This window comes from Arachis hypogaea, chromosome 19 (assembly GCF_003086295.3).
Source record: "Arachis hypogaea cultivar Tifrunner chromosome 19, arahy.Tifrunner.gnm2.J5K5, whole genome shotgun sequence".
NCBI classification, from domain to species: domain Eukaryota; kingdom Viridiplantae; phylum Streptophyta; class Magnoliopsida; order Fabales; family Fabaceae; genus Arachis; species Arachis hypogaea.
Window position 1 is genome coordinate 114,121,855 of NC_092054.1, and position 11,031 is coordinate 114,132,885.

Consider the following 11,031-nt stretch of genomic DNA (forward strand, 5'->3'; position numbering starts at 1 on the left):
AAATTCCAAAAAATATTTTTCAAAAATCTTTTTCATATTTTTATATCAAATTTTCGAAAATAACAATAACAATTAATGTTTTGTTTCAAAAATTTCAAGTTTGTTACTTACTTGTTAAGAAAGATTCAAACTTTAAGTTCTAGAATCATATCTTGTGATTTCTTGTGAATCAAGTCATTAATTGTGATTTTAAAAATCAAATCTTTTTCAAAACTAATCTCAATCATATCTTTTCAAAAATATCTTCTTATCTTATCTTTTTCAAAATTTGATTTCAAAATATCTTTTCTAACTTCTTATCTTCTTATCTTTTCAAAATTGATTTTCAAATTTGTTTCAACTAACTAACTAACTTTTTGTTTGTTTCTTATCTTTTTCAAAACCACCTAACTAACTCTCTCTCTCTCTCATTTTTGAAAATATCTTCCCCCTTTTTCAAAATCTCTTTTTAATTAACTAATTATTTTAATTTTTGATTTTTATTTTCGAAAATTACTAACCTTTTTCAAAAACTATTTTCAAAAATCACTAACTCTTTTTCAAAAATTATTTTTGAAATTTTCCCTCTCTCATCTTATTCTATTTATTTATTCATCTACTAACATCTCTCCCTCACCCACCAAAAATCCGAACCCTCTCTCTCTCTCTTTCTGAGTTCAGATTTTTCTCTTCTTCTTTTCTTTTTCTCTTCTCTTTCTTATGAGCAGGGACAAAGAAAAAGGCATTCTTGTTGAAGCTGATCCAGAACCTGAAAGGACTCTGAAAAGGAAACTAAGAGAAGCTAAAATACAACAATCCAGAGACAACCTTATTGAAAATTTCGAACAAGTAAAGGAGATGGCAGTCGAACCCAACAACAATAATGCAAGGAGAATGCTTAGTGACTTTACTGCACCTAATTCCAATTTACATGGAAGAAGCATCTCCATTCCTACCATTGGAGCAAACAATTTTGAGCTGAAACCTCAATTAGTTTCTCTGATGCAGCAGAACTGCAAGTTTCATGGACTTCCATCTGAAGATCCTTTTCAGTTCTTAACTGAATTCTTGCAGATCTGTGATACTGTTAAGACTAATGGAGTAGATCCTGAAGTCTACAGGCTCATGCTTTTCCCATTTGCTGTAAGAGACAGAGCTAGAATCTGGTTGGACTCTCAACCCAGAGACAGCCTGAACTCTTGGGATAAGCTGGTCACGGCTTTCTTAGCCAAGTTCTTTCCTCCTCAAAAGCTGAGCAAGCTTAGAGTGGATGTTCAAACCTTCAGACAGAAAGAAGGTGAATCCCTCTATGAAGCTTGGGAAAGATACAAGCAGCTGACCAAAAAGTGTCCTTCTGACATGCTTTCAGAATGGACCATCCTGGATATCTTCTATGATGGTTTATCTGAGATATCAAAGATGTCATTGGATACTTCTGCAGGTGGATCCATTCACCTAAAGAAAACGCCTGCAGAAGCTCAAGAACTCATTGACATGGTTGCCAATAACCAGTTTATGTACACTTCTGAGAGGAATCCTGTGAGTAATGGGACGCCTATGAAGAAGGGAGTTCTTGAAGTTGATACTCTGAATGTCATATTGGCTCAGAACAAAATATTGACTCAGCAAGTCAATATGATTTCTCAGAGTCTGAATGGAATGCAAGCTGCATCCAACAGTACTCAAGAGGCATCTTCTGAAGAAGAAGCTTATGATCTTGAGAATCCTGCAATAGCAGAGGTGAATTACTTAGGTGAACCTTATGGAAACACCTATAACTCATCATGGAGAAATCATCCAAATTTCTCATGGAAGGATCAAAAGCCTCAACAAGGCTTTAATAATGGTGGAAGAAACAGGTTTAGCAATAGCAAGCCTTTTCCATCATCCACTCAGCAACAAACAGAGAATTCTGAGCAGAACCCATCTAGCTTAGCAAACTTAATCTCTGATCTATCTAAGGCCACTGTGAGTTTCATGAATGAAACAAGGTCTTCCATTAGAAATTTGGAAGCACAAGTGGGTCAGCTGAGTAAAAGGATCACTGAAATCCCTCCTAGCACTCTCCCAAGCAATACAGAAGAAAATCCAAAAGGAGAGTGCAAGGCCATTGACATAACCAAAATGGCCGAACCCAATGAGGGAGAGGAGGACGTGAATCCCAAGGAGGAAGACCTCATGGGACGTCCAGTGATCAATAAGGAGCTTCCCTCTGAGAAACCAAAGGAATCTGAGACTCATCTAGAGACCATAGAGATTCCATTGAACCTCCTTATGCCATTCATGAGCTCTGATGAGTACTCCTCTTCTGAAGAGAATGAGGATGTTACTGAAGAGTACACTGCCAAGTTTCTTGGTGCAATCATGAAGCTGAATGCCAAATTATTTGGTATTGAGACTTGGGAAGATGAACCTCCCTTGTTCACCAATGAACTAAGTGATCTGGATTAACTGACATTGCCTCAGAAGAGACAGGATCCTGGAAAGTTCATAATACCTTGTACCATAGGCACCATGATCTTTAAGGCTCTGTGTGACCTTGGTTCAGGGATAAACCTCATGCCCCTCTCTGTAATAGAGAAACTGGGAATCTATGGGGTGCAAGCTGCTAAAATCTCATTAGAAATGACAGACAATTCAAGAAAACAGGCTTATGGACAAGTAGAGGACGTGTTAGTAAAGGTTGAAGGCCTTTACATCCCTGCCGATTTCATAGTCCTGGATACTGGAAAGGAAGAGGATGAATCCATCATCCTAGGAAGACCTTTCCTAGCCACAGCAAGAGCTGTGATTGATGTGGACAGAGGAGAATTGATCCTTCAATTGAATAAGGACAACCTTGTGTTTACAACTCAAGGATCTCTCTCTGCATCCATGGAGAGGAAGCAGAAAAAGCTTCTCTCAAAGCAGAGTCAACCAAAGCCCCCACAGTCAGACTCTAAGTTTGGTGTTGGAGAGTCTCAACAATGCTCTGAACATCTATGAGGCTCCATGAGAGCCCACTGTCAAGCTATTGACATTAAAGAAGCGCTTGTTGGGAGGCAACCCAATTTTTAGTTATCTAACTATATTTTTCTTAGTTATATGTCTTTATAGGTTCATGATCATGTGGAGTCACAAACTAAATATAAAAATTGAAAACGGAATCAAAAACAGCAGAAGAAAATTCACACCCTGGAGGAAGCACCTGTCTGGCGTTCAACGCCAGAACAGAACATGGTTCTGGCGCTGAACGCCCAAAATGGGCAGTATCTGGGCGCCGAACGCCCAAAATGGGCATCATCTGGGCGTTTGAACGCCAGAAATGCACCCGGGAGAAGAGCTGGCGCTGAACGCCCAGAACAAGCATGGTTCTGGCGTTCAACGCCAGAAATGGCCAACAAATGGGTGTTGAACGCCCAAAATGGGCACCAACCTGGCGCTGAACGCCCAGAGTTGTGTGCAAGGGCATTTTACATGCCTAATTTGGTGCAAGGTTGTAAATCCTTGAACACCTCAGGATCTGTGGACCCCACAGGATCATCTCAGGATCTGTGGACCCCACAGGATCACCTCAGGATCTATGGACCCCACAGGATCCCCACCTACCTCCACTCACTTCTTCTCACCCCTCTTTCACACAATCCCATAAACACTCTTCCCCAAAACCCTTCACCAATCACCTCAATCCCTCTTCCCCATCACCTCTTCACCACTCACATCCATCCACTCTTCCCCATAAACCTACCTCATAAACTCCACCTACTTTCAAAATTCAAAATCAATTTCCCACCCAAACCCACCCTACATGGCCAAAACTTAACCCCCTCCCTCCCCTATATAAAGCCTTCCATTCTTCCTCATTTTCACACAACACAACCCTCTCTTCTCTTCTTGGCCGAAATACAACCCCTTCTCCCTCTCCTCCATTTTTTCTTCTTCTTCATCTATTCTTTCTTCTCTTGCAAGAGGGCGAGCAAAATTCTAAGTTTGGTGTGGTAAAAGCATAAGCTTTTTGTTTTTCCATTACCATTGATGGCACCTAAGATCGGAGAATCCTCTAGAAAGGGGAAAAGAAAGACAAAAGCTTCCACATCCGAGTCATGGGAGATGGAAAGATTCATCTCCAAAGCTCATCAAGACCACTTCTATGATGTTGTGGCCAAGAAGAAGGTGATCCCTGAGGTCCCTTTCAAACTCAAAAGAAATGAGTATCCGGAGATCCGACATGAAATTCAAAGAAGAGGTTGGGAAGTTCTAACAAATCCCATCCAACAAGTCGGCATCCTAATGGTTCAAGAGTTCTATGCCAATGCATGGATCACCAAGAACCATGATCAAAGTAAGAACCCGGATCTAAAGAACTATGTTACAATGGTTCGGAGGAAATACTTAGATTTTAGTCCGGAAAATGTGAGGTTGGCGTTCAACTTGCTAAACATGGAAGAGAACGCACGCCCCTACACAAGGAGAGTCAACTTTGATCAAAGGTTGGACCAAGTCCTGATGGACATATGTGTAGAAAGAGCTCAATGGAAGATTGACTCCAAAGGCAAGCCGGTTCAACTAAGAAGATTGGACCTCAAGCCTGTAGCTAGAGGATGGTTGGAGTTCATTCAATGCTCAATCATTCCCACTAGCAACCGGTCTGAAGTTACTATAGACCGGGCCATCATGATCCATAGCATCATGATTGGAGAAGAGGTGGAAGTTCATGAGATTATACCTCAAGAACTCTACAAGGTGGCTGACAAGTCCTCTACTATGGCAAGGTTAGCCTTTCCTCACCTCATTTGCCACCTATGCAATTCAGCTGGGATTGACATAGAGGGAGATATCCTCATTAAAGAGGACAAGTCCATCACTAAGAAAAAGATGGAGCAAGCAAGAGAGCCCATTCATAGAGCTCAAGAGGCGTATGAAGCTCATCACCATGAGATCCCGGAGATGCCTCAAATGCATTTTCCTCCACAAAACTATTGGGAGAAAATCAACACCTCCCTAGGAGAATTGAGTTCCAATATGGGACAACTAAGGGTGGAACATCAAGAGCACTCCATCATCCTTCATGAAATAAGAGAAGATCAAAAAGCAATGAGGGAGGAGCAACAAAGACAAGGAAGAGACATAGAAGAGCTCAAGGACATCATTGGTTCCTCAAGAAGGAAACGCCACCATCACTAAGGTGGATTCATTCCTTGTTCTTATTTCTTCTGTTTTTCGTTTTCTAGGTTATGCGCTTATCTATGTTTGTGTCTTCATTACATGATCATTAGTAGTTAGTAACTTTGTCTTAAAGTTATGAATGTCCTATGAATCCATCACCTCTCTTAAATGAAAAATGTTTTAATTCAAAAGAACAAGAAGTACATGAGTTTTGAATTTATCCTTGAACTTAGCTTAATTATATTGATATGGTGACAATGCTTCTTGTTTTCTGAATGTATGCTTGAACAGTGCATATGTCCTTTGAAGTTGTTGTTTAAGAATGTTAAATATGTTGGCTCTTGGAAGAATGATGATTAGGAGACATGTTATCTGATAATCTGAAAAATCATAAAAATGATTCTTGAAGCAAGAAAAAGCAGCAAAGAACAAAGCTTGCAGAAAAAAAAAATATAGGCGGAAAAAATAGAAAGAAAAAGAAAAAAAGCAAGCAGAAAAAGCCAAAGCTCTTAAAACCAAGAGGCAAGAGCAAAAAGCCAATAACCCTTAAAACCAAAAGGTAAGGGTAAATAAAAAGGATCCCAAGGCTTTGAGCATCAGTGGATAGGAGCGCCTAAAGGAATAAAATCCTGGTCTAAGCGGCTAAACCAAGCTGTCCCTAACCATGTGCTTGTGGCGTGTAGGTGTCAAGTGAAAACTTGAGACTGAGCGGTTAAAGTCAAGGTCCAAAGCAAAAGAAGAGTGTGCTTAAGAACCCTGGACACCTCTAATTGGAGACTTTAGCAAAGCTGAGTCACAATCTGAAAAGGTTCACCCAATTACGTGTCTGTGGAATTTATGTATCCGGTGGTAATACTGGAAAACAAAGTGCTTAGGGCCACGGCCAAGACTCATAAAGAAGCTGTGTTCAAAAATCATCATACTGAACTAGGAGAGTCAAAAACACTATCTGAACTCTGAGTTCCTATAGATACCAATCATTCTGAACCTCAATGGATAAAGTGAGATGCCAAAACTATTCAAGAGGCAAAAAGCTATAAGTCCCGCTCATATGATTGGAGCCATGTTTCATTGGTAGTTTGGAATTTATAGTATATTCTCTTCTTTTTATCCTATTTGATTTTCAGTTGCTTGGGGACAAGCAACAATTTAAGTTTGGTGTTGTGATGAGCGGATAATTTATACGCTTTTTGGCATTGTTTTTAGTATATTTTTAGTAGGATCTATTTACTTTTAAGGATGTTTTCATTAGTTTTTTAAGTTAAATTCACATTTCTGGACTTTACTATGAGTTTGTGTGTTTTTCTATGATTTCAGGTATTTTCTGGCTGAAATTAAGGGACTTGAGCAAAAATCAGATTCAGAGGTTGAAGAAGGACTGCTGATGCTGTTGGATTCTGACCTCCCTGCACTCAAAATGGATTTTCTGGAGCTAGAGAACTCAAAATGGCGCGCTTTCAATTGCGTTAAAAAGTAGACATCCCGGGCTTTCCAGCAATATATAATAGTTCATACTTTGCCCAAGTTTAGACGACGTAAACTGGCGTTCAACGCCAGTTCTCTGCCCAATTCTGGCGTCCAGCGCCAGAAACAAGCTGCAAAGTGGAGTTCAACGCCCAAACTGGCACAAAAGCTGGCGTTCAACTCCAAGAAGGACCTCTACACGTGCAACACTTAAGCTCAGCCCAAGTACACACCAAGTGGGCCCCGGAAGTGGATTTATGCATCAATTACTTACTCATGTAAACCCTAGTGACTAGTTTATTATAAATAGAACTTTTTATCATTGTATTCACAGTCTTGGTTACTCTGGTTCCCCTCTGGGGCCGAGACCAATGAACTCCATTATCACTTATGTATTTTCAACGGTAGAGTTTCTGCACTCCATAGATTAAGGTGTGGAGCTCTGCTGTTCCTCAAGGATTAATGCAAAGTACTACTGTTTTCTATTCAATTCATCTTATTTCGCTTCTAAGATATTCATTCGCTTTTCAACCTGAATGTGATGAACGTGACAATCATCATCATTCCCTATGAACGCGTGCCTGACAACCACTTCCGTTCTACCTTCGACTGAATGAGTATCTCTTAGATCTCTTAATCGGAATCTTCGTGGTGTAAGCTAGAATGATGGCGGCATTCAAGAGAATCCGGAAAGTCTAAACCTTGTTTGTGGTATTCCGAATAGGATTCAATGACTGAATGACTGTGACGAACTTCAAACTCATGATTGCTGGGCGTAGTGACAGACGCAAAAGGATAGTAAATCCTATTCCAGCATGATCGAGAACCGACAGATGAATAGCCGTGCCGTGACAGGGTGCGTTGACCATTTTCACTGAGAGGATAGGATATAACCATTGACAAGGGTGATGTCTCCAGACGATTAGCCGTGCCGTGACAGGGCATTTGGATCATTTTCCCGAGAGAAGACCGAAAGTAGCCCTTGACAATGGTGATGCATCACATAAAGCCAGCCATGGAAAGGAGTAAGACTGACTGGATGAAGATAGCAGGAAAGCAGAGGTTTAGAGAAACGAAAGCATCTCTATTCGCTTATCGGAAATTCTCACCAATGATTTACATAAGTATTTTTATCCCTATTTTATTAATTAATTTCGAAAACTCCATAATTATTTTATATCCGCCTGACTGAGATTTACAAGGTGACCATAGCTTGCTTCATACCAACAATCTCCGTGGGATTCGACCCTTACTCACGTAAGGTATTACTTGGACGACCCAGTGCACTTGCTGGTTAGTTGTGCGAAGTTGTGAACCATGGTATTGGCATCATGTTTTTGGCGCCATTACCAGGGAAAGAAAGAGCGATGAATTTTACATAATCAAAGTGTAATCACAATTTCTGCGCACCAAGTTTTTGGCGCCGTTGCCGGGGATTGTTCGAGTTTGGACAACTGACGGTTCATCTTGTTGCTCAGATTAGGTAATTTTCTTTTTGTTTTCTCTTCAAAAATTTTTCAAAAATCTTTCAAAATTTTCCTCTTTGTATTTGAAAAAAATTTTAAAATAAAAATATTTTCAAAAATAAATTATTCTATGGCTTCAAAACTTTGAAGGATGAATTCTAGAGTTTCATGGTAACATGTTGAATCCTATCTGGCTGAAAAGCCATACCCAAACTCCTTTGGGATTGGTCTTCAACTAATCACCTCAATGGATGTAGATCCATTCTAAAGCTTGACTGGCTATTAAGCCATGCCTGACCCTTTGATTGGAGCTTTAGACTAAAGAGCACAAGATTCCTGGAATTCATATTAAAGATTTTGAAATCCTTATTTTTGTTTTTCAAATAATTTTCGAAAAAAAAATACAAAAAAAATTAGAAAATCATAAAAATCAAAAAATATTTTTTGTGTTTCTTGTTTGAGTCTTGAGTCATGTTATAAGTTTGGTGTCAATTGCATGTTCATCTTGCATTTTTTTCGAAAATTCTCATGCATTCATAGTGTTCTTCATGATCTTCAAGTTGTTCTTGGTAAGTCTTCTTGTTTGATCTTTGCATTTGCATGGTTTGTGTCTTTTCTTGTTTTTCATATGCATTCTTGGATTCTTAGTGTCTAAGCATTAAAGAATTCTAAGTTTGGTGTCTTGCATGTTTTCTTTGCATAAAAAAATTTTCAAAAAAATGTTCTTGATGTTCATCATGATCTTCATAGTGTTCTTGGTGTTCATCTTGACATTCATAGTGTTCTTGCATGCATTCCTTGTTTTGATTCAAAAATAAAAGACAAAAACATGAAAATGATGTTTTAAATTTTTCTCTCTCATCATAAAAATTCAAAAATAAAAAAAAAATATCTTTCCCTTTTTTATCTCTTAAAATTTCAAAAATTAGATTTGACTTTTTCAAAAATTTTTAAAAATCTAGTTGTTTTTATGAGTCAAATCAAACTTTCAATTTAAAAATCTCATCTTTTTCAAAATCTTTTTCAAAAATCAAATATTTTTCAAATTTCTTAGTTATTTTCGAAAATTCCAAAAAATATTTTTCAAAAATATTTTTCATATTTTTATATCAAATTATCGAAAATAACAATAACAATTAATGTTTTGTTTCAAAAATTTCAAGTTTGTTACTTGTTAAGAAAGATTCAAACTTTAAGTTCTAGAATCATATCTTGTGATTTCTTGTGAATCAAGTCATTAATTGTGATTTTAAAAATCAAATCTTTTTCAAAACTAATCTCAATCATATCTTTTCAAAAATATCTTCTTATCTTATCTTTTTCAAAATTTGATTTCAAAATATCTTTTCTAACTTCTTATCTTCTTATCTTTTCAAAATTGATTTTCAAATTTGTTTCAACTAACTAACTAACTTTTTGTTTGTTTCTTATCTTTTTCAAAACCACCTAACTAACTCTCTCTCTTTCATTTTTGAAAATATCTTCCCCCTTTTTCAAAATCTCTTTTTAATTAACTAATTATTTTAATTTTTGATTTTTATTTTCGAAAATTACTAACCTTTTTCAAAAACTATTTTCAAAAATCACTAACTCTTTTTCAAAAATTATTTTCGAAATTTTCCCTTTCTCATCTTATTCTATTTATTTATTCATCTACTAACATCTCTCCCTCACCCACCAAAAATCCGAACCCTCTCTCTCTCTTTCTGAGTTCGGATTTTTCTCTTCTTCTTTTCTTTTTCTCTTCTCTTTCATATGAGTAGGGACAAAGAAAAAGGCATTCTTGTTGAAGCTGATCCAGAACCTGAAAGGACTCTGAAAAGGAAACTAAGAGAAGCTAAAATACAACAATCCAGAGACAACCTTATTGAAAATTTTGAACAAGTAAAGGAGATGGCAGCCGAACCCAACAACAATAATGCAAGGAGAATGCTTGGTGACTTTACTGCACCTAATTCCAATTTACATGGAAGAAGCATCTCCATTCCTACCATTGGAGCAAACAATTTTGAGCTGAAACCTCAATTAGTTTCTCTGATGCAGCAGAACTGCAAGTTTCATGGACTTCCATCTGAAGATCCTTTTCAGTTCTTAACTGAATTCTTGCAGATCTGTGATACTGTTAAGACTAATGGAGTAGATCCTGAAGTCTACAGGCTCATGCTTTTCCCATTTGCTGTAAGAGACAGAGCTAGAATCTGGTTGGACTCTCAACCCAGAGACAGCCTGAACTCTTGGGATAAGCTGGTCACGACTTTCTTAGCCAAGTTCTTTCCTCCTCAAAAGCTGAGCAAGCTTAGAGTGGATGTTCAAACCTTCAGACAGAAAGAAGGTGAATCCCTCTATGAAGCTTGGGAAAGATACAAGCAGCTGACCAAAAAGTGTCCTTCTGACATGCTTTCAGAATGGACCATCCTAGATATCTTCTATGATGGTTTATCTGAGATATCAAAGATGTCATTGGATACTTCTGCAGGTGGATCCATTCACCTAAAGAAAATGCCTGCAGAAGCTCAAGAACTCATTGACATGGTTGCCAATAACCAGTTTATGTACACTTCTGAGAGGAATCCTGTGAGTAATGGGACGCCTATGAAGAAGGGAGTTCTTGAAGTTGATACTCTGAATGCCATATTGGCTCAGAACAAAATATTGACTCAGCAAGTCAATATGATTTCTCAGAGTCTGAATGGAATGCAAGCTGCATCCAACAGTACTCAAGAGGCATCTTCTGAAGAAGAAGCTTATGATCTTGAGAACCCTGCAATAGCAGAGGTGAATTACTTAGGTGAACCTTATGGAAACACCTATAACTCATCATGGAGAAATCATCCAAATTTCTCATGGAAGGATCAAAAGCCTCAATAAGGCTTTAATAATGGTAGAAGAAACAGGTTTAGCAATAGCAAGCCTTTTCCATCATCCACTCAGCAACAAACAGAGAATTCTGAGCAGAATCCATCTAGCTTAGCAAACT

General features: G+C 38.0%; 2 non-coding genes across 2 annotated transcripts; both read right to left on the reverse strand.

Moving 5' to 3' along the window:
* Positions 1-1,236: 1,236 nt before the first annotated feature.
* LOC112781463 (small nucleolar RNA R71) lies at positions 1,237-1,344 on the reverse strand. The gene has a single exon (XR_003192239.1). It is a non-coding gene; the product is annotated as a small nucleolar RNA R71 (small nucleolar RNA).
* A 9,002-nt stretch (positions 1,345-10,346) lies between these two features.
* LOC112781464 (small nucleolar RNA R71) lies at positions 10,347-10,454 on the reverse strand. Its single transcript, XR_003192240.1, has one exon. It is a non-coding gene; the product is annotated as a small nucleolar RNA R71 (small nucleolar RNA).
* Positions 10,455-11,031: the final 577 nt, after the last annotated feature.